The sequence below is a fragment of the Desmodus rotundus genome, chromosome 1 (assembly GCF_022682495.2).
Source record: "Desmodus rotundus isolate HL8 chromosome 1, HLdesRot8A.1, whole genome shotgun sequence".
In the NCBI taxonomy this organism is placed as follows: domain Eukaryota; kingdom Metazoa; phylum Chordata; class Mammalia; order Chiroptera; family Phyllostomidae; genus Desmodus; species Desmodus rotundus.
The window spans coordinates 129,134,572-129,145,238 of record NC_071387.1 but is presented as its reverse complement, the minus strand read 5'-3'; the positions used below and the strand labels follow the sequence as shown (position 1 = coordinate 129,145,238).

The window sequence follows — 10,667 nt, the reverse complement described above, 5'->3', positions numbered from 1 at the left end:
CCACCCCACGGCTCCAAGGTGGGCAGGCAATTGAGACCTGAAGTAGGCTACAGTAGTCCCTTAGCAGAATGACTTCAGGAGTGACTGGATGTGTGACAGTCACAACCATTTAGCATCAACCCAAATGCTTTTGCTGAAAGTCCTGAGAAAGAGACATGTACTTTCTTTTGGATTTACTAAGATAATAGGAAGTAAGCCTGGAATCAAGTCAAAACAGAGGAACCCCAAATAAAGAGAAAGAGAAAGGTTGATTTCTGATGTCATTTTTGGAGAAGCAGCATCAAACTATCCCTGGGCCTAAACTTTGACTTTCCCATTAGTAGAGTGTGGGAAATACTCAGCCTATTTTTACATGAGCTTGTTTAAATGGAGTTTCTGGCTTTTATAGCTCAAAGAGGCAATTTGGTTATCACTGTGGCTGAAGATTAAAAGAGAGATTTAAACTCTGGCTCAAATGCTCTTGCCATCCTTTCTATTCACTCAGACGTCTGTTAAGCCTGCGCTCAGGTTCCACATTCTCTGTGGATGCCCTTCCTCTGTGGTCTCTCACCTCCTGGTATGACTCTTGAGGTGCCCAGAATATGCTGCCTTGCCCTTTGTGTGTGTGTGTGTAAGCTCTGAAAACCACAGCCAAGAGTCTTGGAAGATAGGTAGTATAGAAAATTACCAATGAGACTATCCTCTGCCGTTTAGTGGGTGGATGCACTGAGGAGATGGACAGGGAACGCTTCCACTGAAGAGCGTATCTTCCAGGCCTCCATGAGCTAGGTAGCAATGGAAGCAAAGGCATCACAGGTGGATGTCGGCAAACTGCAGAAAATAAAGGGGTCAGAGTGATAGAGCACAGGTAGTCACTTACTACCTGGATATTGGGTAGGGAACAGCAGGAGCTAAAGGGCTACATTTTAGGATTAGACTTGTTTGTGGTTTACTAATTTTAGTGGGTTGAGTTGTGCTCTCCACTGCCCACCCACCCACCACCCCTGGCCACCACCAACATTTATGTCCACCTGGCATCTCAGAATGTGACCGTATTGGGAAATAGGGTCTTTGTAGTTGTAATTAGTTAAGGAACTCAAGGTAAAATCATCCTGGATTTAGGTGGGCTCTAAATCCAATAACTTGTGTGCTTATGAGAGTGAAGAGGAAACAGAAGCTCAGGGAAGACGGCCCCGCGGAGAGATAGGCAGGGATTGGAATAATTCTTAGCCACTACTCAAAGAACATCAGGAGCCCTCAGGAGCAGGAAGAGGCAAGGAAGGGTCCTTTCCCACAGCCTTGGGAGGGACGTGGCCCTGCCCACGCCTTGATGTTAGACTTCTAGTCTCCAAACCTGTGAGAAAATAAATTCCTAGTTTTTGAAGACACAAAATTTTTGGTAGTCTGTTATGGTATGATAGGAAACTAGTACATTCGTGAATCCGTGAGTATGGGAAAGTGGGAAGGATAATGACATCTCTAAGAGATGACTGCTAGAGAAGGAGAGCTCATGTCAGACTTCATCAGCATTGAGATCACAAAGAACAGTGGTATTCCCCACGTAAATTCCACCTCCTGCCTTTACTCCTAATTAATCAGATGCTGACAAGCCTGGTAAGTTACCTGCTGGCCATTCCCTGTCAGGGAGAGCAGAGACTTGCTGAGCTTTTGCACTTTCCTCGGAAAGGGAAGGGAAAGGAAAATGCAGAGCACCACGGTTTTCCTGTGGACATTCTGCAGTGTGCGCTGGCACCCTGACAACTTGGCCATCTGCTCCGTGGAGGTTGTCCAGCTCCATCAAAGAGACAATATAATTTCTGTCACTTCTTAGAAAAGCATCCTTGTAACACAACAGTCATTTAGCAGGTTCATTGTGTGACAGTGTAAATGTTCATGACTAGGGTCACCATCCATCCCAGCTTGCCTTGGACAGTCCCAATTTACAGATGTCGTCCCAAGCTAATGAGTGGTGGCCTGCCCCCCTTCACTCTGAAAAGTGCTCCTGTTCAGATGATAGATTATATAGCAACCTTCGCTATGGCACCATCCCTCATTTCACAAAAGAACTCTAAAATGTTGATTAACTTTCCTTTTCTGGCACAAGATTACTTAGTTACAATGTTGTGAAAACAGAGTAGTTTTTTGAGGGATTTTTGCTGGGGAATAAGCAAAGGGAAGTTTGTAGTTGATTTGTTCCTAAAGCCTGGTCAGCCCCCGCCAGCCTGCCCCAGGTCCCTCACCTACCTGCTTTCTGCTTTGGCCAGCACAGCAGTGACTCCATCCAGTGAAAGGAATTTGGCTGCTTCAGCAGTGTGACCAACTGCACACAGCCCTGTCTGCAAAGCAGGTGTAAGCTGGCATTCTGCCCAAGCCTGGCCAGACAGCTTCATAAATCCTGCCCTTACCGCAGCCCCGAATTACTTTTCATGACACAAAGCCAAGCTGTGTTATTCACCTAATGCCCCGATTTACAGTTCCCAAGACAAAAGAACATACAGATAGAGTTTCAGGGCTCTGTTTGCCTTCACGTTTATCTAAAGGTTAGTTTCAGGTCAAGCTCAAGAAACCTGACAAATGGTGGTGAATAAACCTAAAAATAAATTAAGTGCAAGTGGGAAACTTAAGCATTCCTTGTTCTTTTGCCAAAAGAAAACTCAACCCAATTTACATTCTTTTAATATCTGAAACAAGCAGCTGTTCTCTTATTTGCAGTATACTAGGGAATTATTATGCCCCCCTTCAGCTCATAGGCGCATGCATGTGGTCGCTTATACATAAGGCACACACATGTACACACATCTGCACAGTCCATATTTAGGTATTTGTTATCATGTTTTCAAGGACTAGTCACACAGCGAGAAAAGCACTTATTTGGTAGAGTGCGGTGGTGCCACCCAATGTCCTGCCAAGCCAGGAACACTAGGCCTTCAAGTAAGAAATTTCATTACTGTAAGCACAAGGAAATCAGACCTAGAAGTGCAGGTACTTGGAGAGGGAGCTGCTTATGCACACATTATTTCCATGAGGGTGAAGCCCGTGCCGTCAACCTGAAGGATGCTTGGTGCAGAGGCTCAAGACTGCAGGACAAGGATGGGCAAGAAGCAGCTCACATCTTCCATGAACACTTAGTCTGCAATTGGTTTCTTTGTTTGGCTTGGTTCTTAAATAAATTTGTATTTCCAGCCCACCATTCCTACTCACCTGTGTCTCTCTTTAGTCTCCCTCTATGGCCCTCCTTCTCAGCAACCCCAGTCTCAGGAAGCATTCAGCTGATAAGATAAATGAGAAAAATGATGTAATGAAGAATGCCACATTAATGAATGCTTTCTCTGGGCAGGGCTGATGAATTTATGCAAGTAAATCAACGGAGATCCAGCAATGAGCGAGTCTCTCCCTCTGCAGAGTCTTGGGGTGCCTAGAGAGTCTGGGACTAAGGTACCCACCTCTGAGAGGCTCTAGGACAGTGCTTCCTTCCCGGGCAGGGTAAAGGCTGTTGCTGAGAAAAACAACAGAAGTCCATCTTCCCTGCTTCAGAAAACTATAACCAACATTGAAATTTATCTTACTACTATTGGGTTTTTTTTCCTAAAGATAAACTTGCTTTATGATGTAAATATTTCCTTCTCTTACCCTCCCCCACTCCTCACCCCGTCTTTGTTATTCTGCTCACAGGATGGGGATAGAAATCTCGCCAAGGGAATAAGAGGATCCTAGAAGATAAAGACATTGATCTCATCCAGATTGCACAGTGGGTTTGTAGATTCCAGCTGCCTCTGTTAGAGAGTTACAGAACAAGCCCAGGATTTTTTCTGCAGACCCAGTTAAGTAAAATCCACCACTGTCAAGCTCCCAAAAGCAAAGAGGAAGGGTGCCGGATGCACGTGTTTCAGTGACAGCTTTGACGTAGCTGTCATATGGCACCTGGACAATTGAGGTAAACGGGAGATTTCTGAGTGAATGACTTAGAGAACAAGACTTCTGTGGCACTGTTAGTAGCCGCATTTGCTCTATCCTGGTCCTCTCTGCTCTTCCCTGTCCTGCACATGCTGACGGGGTCCTACTGCAAGCCCCTGTGTCTGTCCTCCTAACAGCTTCCCTTCATCTGCCAACAGTGCAGCCAGAGGGCTGGGATTTCCTCCCCACCTCCCCCAGCAGCACCTGGACAACGACACGTGGGAGTTGGAGGGTAAATACCCCAGGGGGGATAATGAGATGTGATTTACACAGGCTCCTGGCAGTCCCCAATGGGATCACATCCCCCCTGCCCCGAAAGGTAACTTGCTCACTAGTGCCTCTTTGAATGACTTCTTTGTCTGACTATCTAGTTTCCCCTCCCCCCTTTTCATAAGCTTCCTGGATCCCCTCACAAATAAAGTTCTTGTATTCAAAGCCTTGTCTGGGGTCAGTGTGTGCAACATGAGGATATTTGTGAAAAGGCAATCGAGACTGTGGGAATTACGTAACTCGTTTCACGGAAGGGGCCCCTATAGGGGACGTGGAAATGGCACAGAGGATGTTGTCCAGAAACACCAGAGTGACGCATGCGGGTTATAGGATGTTAACTTCCAGATCCAAATGCACCGGTAAAACATGTAGTGTGTGTGTGCATGTGCCAGTGGGGGGGGCGGGGAGGGAGATTGTGGGGAGGACTCAGTGAGGGCTTCTAGTCTTCCATTATTAGGGTTATGACTGAGAAGACAAAGCATTGCTTTGAGACTCATCTGTGTGTTTGAAAAGGCAGGTGAATGTTATTAATGTATTCCGGGAAGTACTGAACACTAACTTGAAGCTTTTATCAGCTTTCTTTGCTCTGATTTCTAAAGCAAAAATGCCTTCCCTCCAAATACACTATTAAAAGAACATATGAAATTAATGAAACATATCATTACTTTTACAAAGGCCAAATTGTAGATTTGTCACAGTACAGAGACAGAAACTCATTAAGCCATTGTGCTTCTGTTTCACATTTTACAGTGTGTGAAAAGAAAAAGAATTTTCCAAACCTACCAAACCTTTTCTTTCTATGGTCTCTCTGAGACGTCTTTTATACTTCAAGCTGCAAATCATCTGACTTATCTCTCTATACTTGTATGGTGAAACAGAAATTAAGAATAGTTGTGGCTAAAAACAAGATTCCCAATTTGGGCTTTTTTGGATTTCATGGTTTATTTGAGAAATAGGTTAGAGTTGACAGGTCTTGTATGCTTTAAAAGCAGACATGGACAGCAGCATTCTTCTCTATCAACCCGTCAGAGCCCTTCCCTCCTCTTTCAGGGAAACTGAATTATTTATCCCATTCGGTTTGGGCATTTTAGCAAGCGTCAGCACAGTTGCAGCGGGAAGCCAAGCTGATGGTTCAGTTACCCTCTGTGTTATATTGAACAATGCTGCAGTTTTTCAGTGGGTGCTACGAATACAGGAAAAAATGATAAGAGAACTCAAGTGTGAATCAAGCTAAAATCAGTCAGTTCTCCTTCCAGACTCTATCCCTGCACCTAACTGCAATTGAACTCTTTGAAAGAATGTGAAAATCTCGCACCTGTCCAAATGAATGCTGCTTGGTTGCCTTTTATTTTCAAAGTTAGTCTGAATTTTTAAAAGTACCATACAGGGAATTTGACATGCATTATTTTGAAAAATCCACAAACTTTTTTCACTTAAAAAAACACAAATTTTCACTAGGCACTTGATAGAAATTATATTTTTATGACTTAATCATGGAACTCTGTCCTTCAGGCCTTATTCTGAAAGGTCAGGAAGGAAATGACCTGTTGAGGGAGGGAAATATATTTTCTTTAGTGTTTTTTTCCCACATTATCTAACGGTGTTCAGTTACTCTTCGCACAAGTCATGGGGGAGAGGGAGAGAGGTTTTAAAGTAATTAGCTTACACGGTTATAGGGACTGGCAAGTCCAAATCTGTAGGGCAGGTTGGAAATGCAGGCAGGATTTCTACATTATAGTTCTGAGACAAAATTCCTTTTTCTCTAGCTTTGTGCAGTGGCAGTATCATAGCCAATGGGGCTTATCCCAGGCATGATTATTGCTAATTGAAGATTCCTTTTTCTCCAAGAAACCTTAGTTTTTGCTCTAAAGGCCTTCAACTGATTGGATGAGGCCCATGTATACCCATTATGGAAGATAATCTGCTTTACTATTTACAACTATTGTAAATGTTAATCACATCTACCAAATACCTTCACATCAACATCTAGTAGTAGTGTTTAACCAAGCAGCTGGGCACTATAGCCAGGCCCAGCTGACTCGATAAATTAGCCATACCCCTCAAAAGGACACCTGTGCCTTCATGCCTCATGCTGTATTGAAGAATATGGTCTTTTGAGTGAAAGAAATTTGGGTTAAAAATCCAGGTCTGCTCCTTACTGTACGCCCTTGAGCAAATATAACATTTTCTGAGCCTTAGTTTTCTTATGTATAAAATCATGCCTATCAATTAAGATTCTTTCTATTGCAAGATACAGAAAACCCAATACAGTCAGACTTAAGAAAATGAAGGGAGAATGGATTGGTTCAAGTGACTAAAAATTTAACGTGTTGGAATAAATTTAGGATTCAATTTCATCCAGTGCCCAAATGATGTCACGGAGACTCAGTTAATTCTGTTTCTTTCACTCATATCTCGGCCCCCTTTGCTTTGTGTTGGCTCCATTCTCCTAATGCTCCCCTAATCCCCCACCCCACCCCGGGGTGGCAGGCCATTTCTAGCAGCTTCGATCTGTAACCTTTCAGATTAAAGATCACTAGAGAGCACTGTTCTGCTCTCCCAAGACATGCACACCCCCAACCACTTTCTGTGTCCAGGCAAGGAGTGTTTAGCATAGCTGGATTTGGTCTCATGCTCTGCTTCCTGGAGCTGAAGACAGCACTCCATCCAAACAGATGGACTGAGCACAGTGAGTGAATGCATCCCCAATCAAAATTTGGAGCTTCTTCCCAAAAGGGGAAATAGATGCTAAGGAGGTGCAAAAAAAAAATGTCCATGATGATTTTAGTACTTACCTCACAGCGAGGTTGTTTGAATCCAGTGTGTATTTTTAAGGTTCATGGAGAATAGAAGGAATTCAGTGAATGGTTGTTGCTGTTTTTGGAATGCTTCTAGTGGTACAAGCTTCGACGACTGCACGTGCTTTATAGCAGTGTGAAAACATTGCTTCCATCTCTGCTCTGACTCTCGCAGGTCTTTCCCGTCCTCACTCACTGTCTGTCTAAGAGGACTGGCCTTAGAGTGACTGGCCTTTGAAGTTCAGTCTGTCTTCCATCAGATCAGCTCTGACTGGTCTAGATAATGCTAGACCAATATTCTAACCTAATACTCTTGGGTATTGGAGCACACTATGTTATGACAAGAATAGATATATATATTTTAGGGAAAAAATCATTTATTTTTTTAAATGATGAGCTATTAGGGGCTTTGTCTTAGACAGTCTTACTTAAAGATGGCCACCGTCATCTCAGTATATCATTTGTGTGTAATCAACCTGTCCTAAATGGAATGAATAGAACTGATTGGAAGTGAAATTTTGGCAAATTAAAGTGATAGTAAGGGATAATTTTTAGTTGAAATTGAAATGAAGGGAGTTCAAAGCAGGAGTAAATGAACCATAATGGGAATTCTGAAAGGTTCTATAATCAGCTTATCTTGAGCAAAAGAATTAAAGCAACTAATGGAGCAGATTGGCTCCTGGGGCAAACTTAAACACAACTCTCACCGCTCTCAGCTCTTCACTTTGTTCTTTTAAGTATATGCCTCAGTTTTCTTCCTCCTTCTCCTCTCCAACTTCTGTTTTTCACATTTTTCTTTATGTTCCATTTTCAAGAACACTTTGGGGTTTGTCCACGGCATCTGTGGTTGTGACTTAATCTCAGTTTGCCCCAGGGAGAAATGGTTTGTGTGTGTGTTTTGGTGGTGGTGATGGGGTGATATTAGAGATGTTAGAAATAGATATTCTGAAAACAGAAATTATCCTATAGGCAGTATTATTTTGAACACATTGGAGTGGGAAGAGATGATAGGTAAGAATATTCCTAAAAATCAACTATGGCAGTTCAGGTATTCAGCAAAATCAAAGACACTAACTTTGATTGAGACCATGAGAGTTAAGTGTTAGGGGGCTGTTAATGTGAAACAGAGTAGGAGTTTTTTACAACTTCATCTAGGGGAAAAAGAATAAAGAAGTGACCGTTAGAAGAATAGGGAATAAGGTGAGGGGGCAAAAGAGTTAATTCCTGGGAGGGGTTTTTATTATAGACACAGAAATTCTTTGCCAAAATTTTTCTGAGTATTTTTTCAAATTATTCTAATTTATATTTTCCCCCAGTTTTTGAGATTCGGGATATTTGCATATCAAATATTTTTCCTGCTGTGTCAATAGCCTAGTTAGAGAGTTGAGGATAACTGCTGTTTCCCCAGGCTGATGGAGGGGGAGGCTGGGGGAGGGAGGGCAGAAGTACACTAAATACTGACTTGGAAAAACACTAGAGTTTTATAAACAAATATTTGTAAGTAGATCAAGTTTCAGTCCTCCTAACATTGGCAGAGCTCCACATATATGGAACTAAATTAAAATTGAGAACAAATCAAACGAGGGGAAAAGGAAGAAAAACTCTTGAAGGAAAGAACCATGTAGGTACTAGAAGAGTACTATATACTCCTTTATCCACATCTTGAATCATAAACAAACAATGATTAGTTGAAGTAATGATCTCCCCTGACAGTGTCAGTCCGCTAGCAAGCACTTCCAGTATTTTATTCTTTCTTAGCATCTCAGCAAGATTTGTTGTCCATCAGCACTGTTACAGGGCACCATTATAGATACGGGCCAGTGTGGCCTTGGCACCTTTACCTGGAACAAAGCACAGAGGTTAGTGTGTTGACAGTAATTGGATTTTATCAAGATCTAACTGCCATCCAGATAAAAAGGCAGAGAATTGTTATATTTATATCAACAGTGATAATATGTATGGAGTGCTTGCTAAAGACTGTTCTTAATAAGTTATTCTAGTCAGTATTTATATCACCCATCCAAAGTAAGTATAATTATCTCCACTTCTTCAGATGAAAAAACGGATGCTGTAGCAGACGAAAATGACTTTGGCTACTAACAGAATCCCATCCCAAGAGCTTCTGATTCTGAAGCTCATACGTTTTAACCACTCATGCTATACTCAAGAGTAGACCTTAGTTAATACTAAGATTTTAAAACAAATTGGCATAGTTATGGTCTGATTTGGAGATGAAACAAATAAGTAGCCACTTCAAAGCCATCACACTCTTCTTAAGCTGCGGAGTGAGGAGTGGAAGTGCCTTTTCCAATTCACTTTAATGTAGTGTTAGTCAGTTGATTGAGAGTTTTAATCTCAACTTCCCCCAGTTGGGCCATGGTGGCAGTTTCACTTCTCTGTAATGAAATCTTGGTCACATTTGTTAACTTCCCAGCCATTTTTGGTTTAAGACATTCTCAGTTACTATTTAAGACTCAATCCTGTTCATCTTATAAGATCAGCCTCAGACTCAATTTCAAGTTTGACTTCTCCCCCCAACTCCGCCACGCTCACTCCTCCCCGGCCAGGACAGCCTTAGCTGTGGATACAGTGGCTTGAATTGTGGTAGAGAGGAGAGGCATGGTTTGTTCCTCACACAATTCCTCTGCTTGCTCTAGTACATCTCCCTTCTCTCCTCCCTTTAGACCCTCCCTTTTCGGGCCCACCTTCTTGTACACCATCAGGGAGGAACAGAAGACCCTGCTAAAAGGCTGTAGCATGTCAATTCTGAACAGTGTCTCTGGCTTGCTCCAGTTCTTTCTGATTCTTTGTCCTACTGGAGGCCATGGTTGCTTTGTAGTCCCCCATTGCATGGAACAAGATCCTTCCTGGAATAATAGCCTCCTCTGTTGCTGGAGAACCATCCTCCCTCCAAAGGGGCAGTGAGCTGCCTCTGGTGTCTGTGTCAAAGCCAGGTCAGTACACGCTGCAGTCTATTTCCTGGGTTGTGTCCCTTTGTTTAGCCCAGTAGACACACGGTTTCTACACAGGTTCCTGCCACTTGTCATCCTAAATTTCCCAACATATGGAGCCATAGGAAGTGCTTGGATTTCTTTCTGTGTTCTTCTGAGGCCAGTAAAAACTGAGAGGACACCCCTTTTTTTTCCAGGCACCTGATAATATGACTCTCTCAAACTCTTATATAGGGAGCTATCCATCAGACCTCACATCTAGAAATGCCTGTACCATGTTCTGTAGTCAATACTTCTCCACAATGACTGGGGCATATTTCATGCCTCTCTCTCCCTTCCCCAAGGGGCAGAGGGCATGGTAGTTACTTAAATTGACGTGAACAGTGACAAATTGGTCACTGGTTTGATTCCTGGTCAGGACACATGCCTGGGTTGCAGGTTTGGTTCCCAGTTAGGGTGCCTGCAAGAGGCAACTGAGTGATGTTTGTTTCTTACATCAATGTTTCTCTCCCTTTCTTTCTCCCTCCCTTCCCCCTCTCAAAATGAAATGTGTGTGTGTGTGTATTTTAAAAAAGCAAACAGAGTTTAGCTGTCTTTGTTAGTGTCATTTTCAGAGGATATACAGATACAATCTTTAGGCACAGTTAAATGTACACCTAAAATTGGTTCTGGTTCTTTAGAATACTCAACTCCAACTTACATTACTAATTACTAG

General features: G+C 42.7%; 1 non-coding gene across 1 annotated transcript; it reads left to right on the top strand.

Annotated features, from left to right (window-relative positions):
• Positions 1-5,967: 5,967 nt before the first annotated feature.
• On the top strand, positions 5,968-6,105 carry LOC112315073 (U4 spliceosomal RNA). The gene has a single exon (XR_002975841.2). It is a non-coding gene; the product is annotated as a U4 spliceosomal RNA (small nuclear RNA).
• Positions 6,106-10,667: the final 4,562 nt, after the last annotated feature.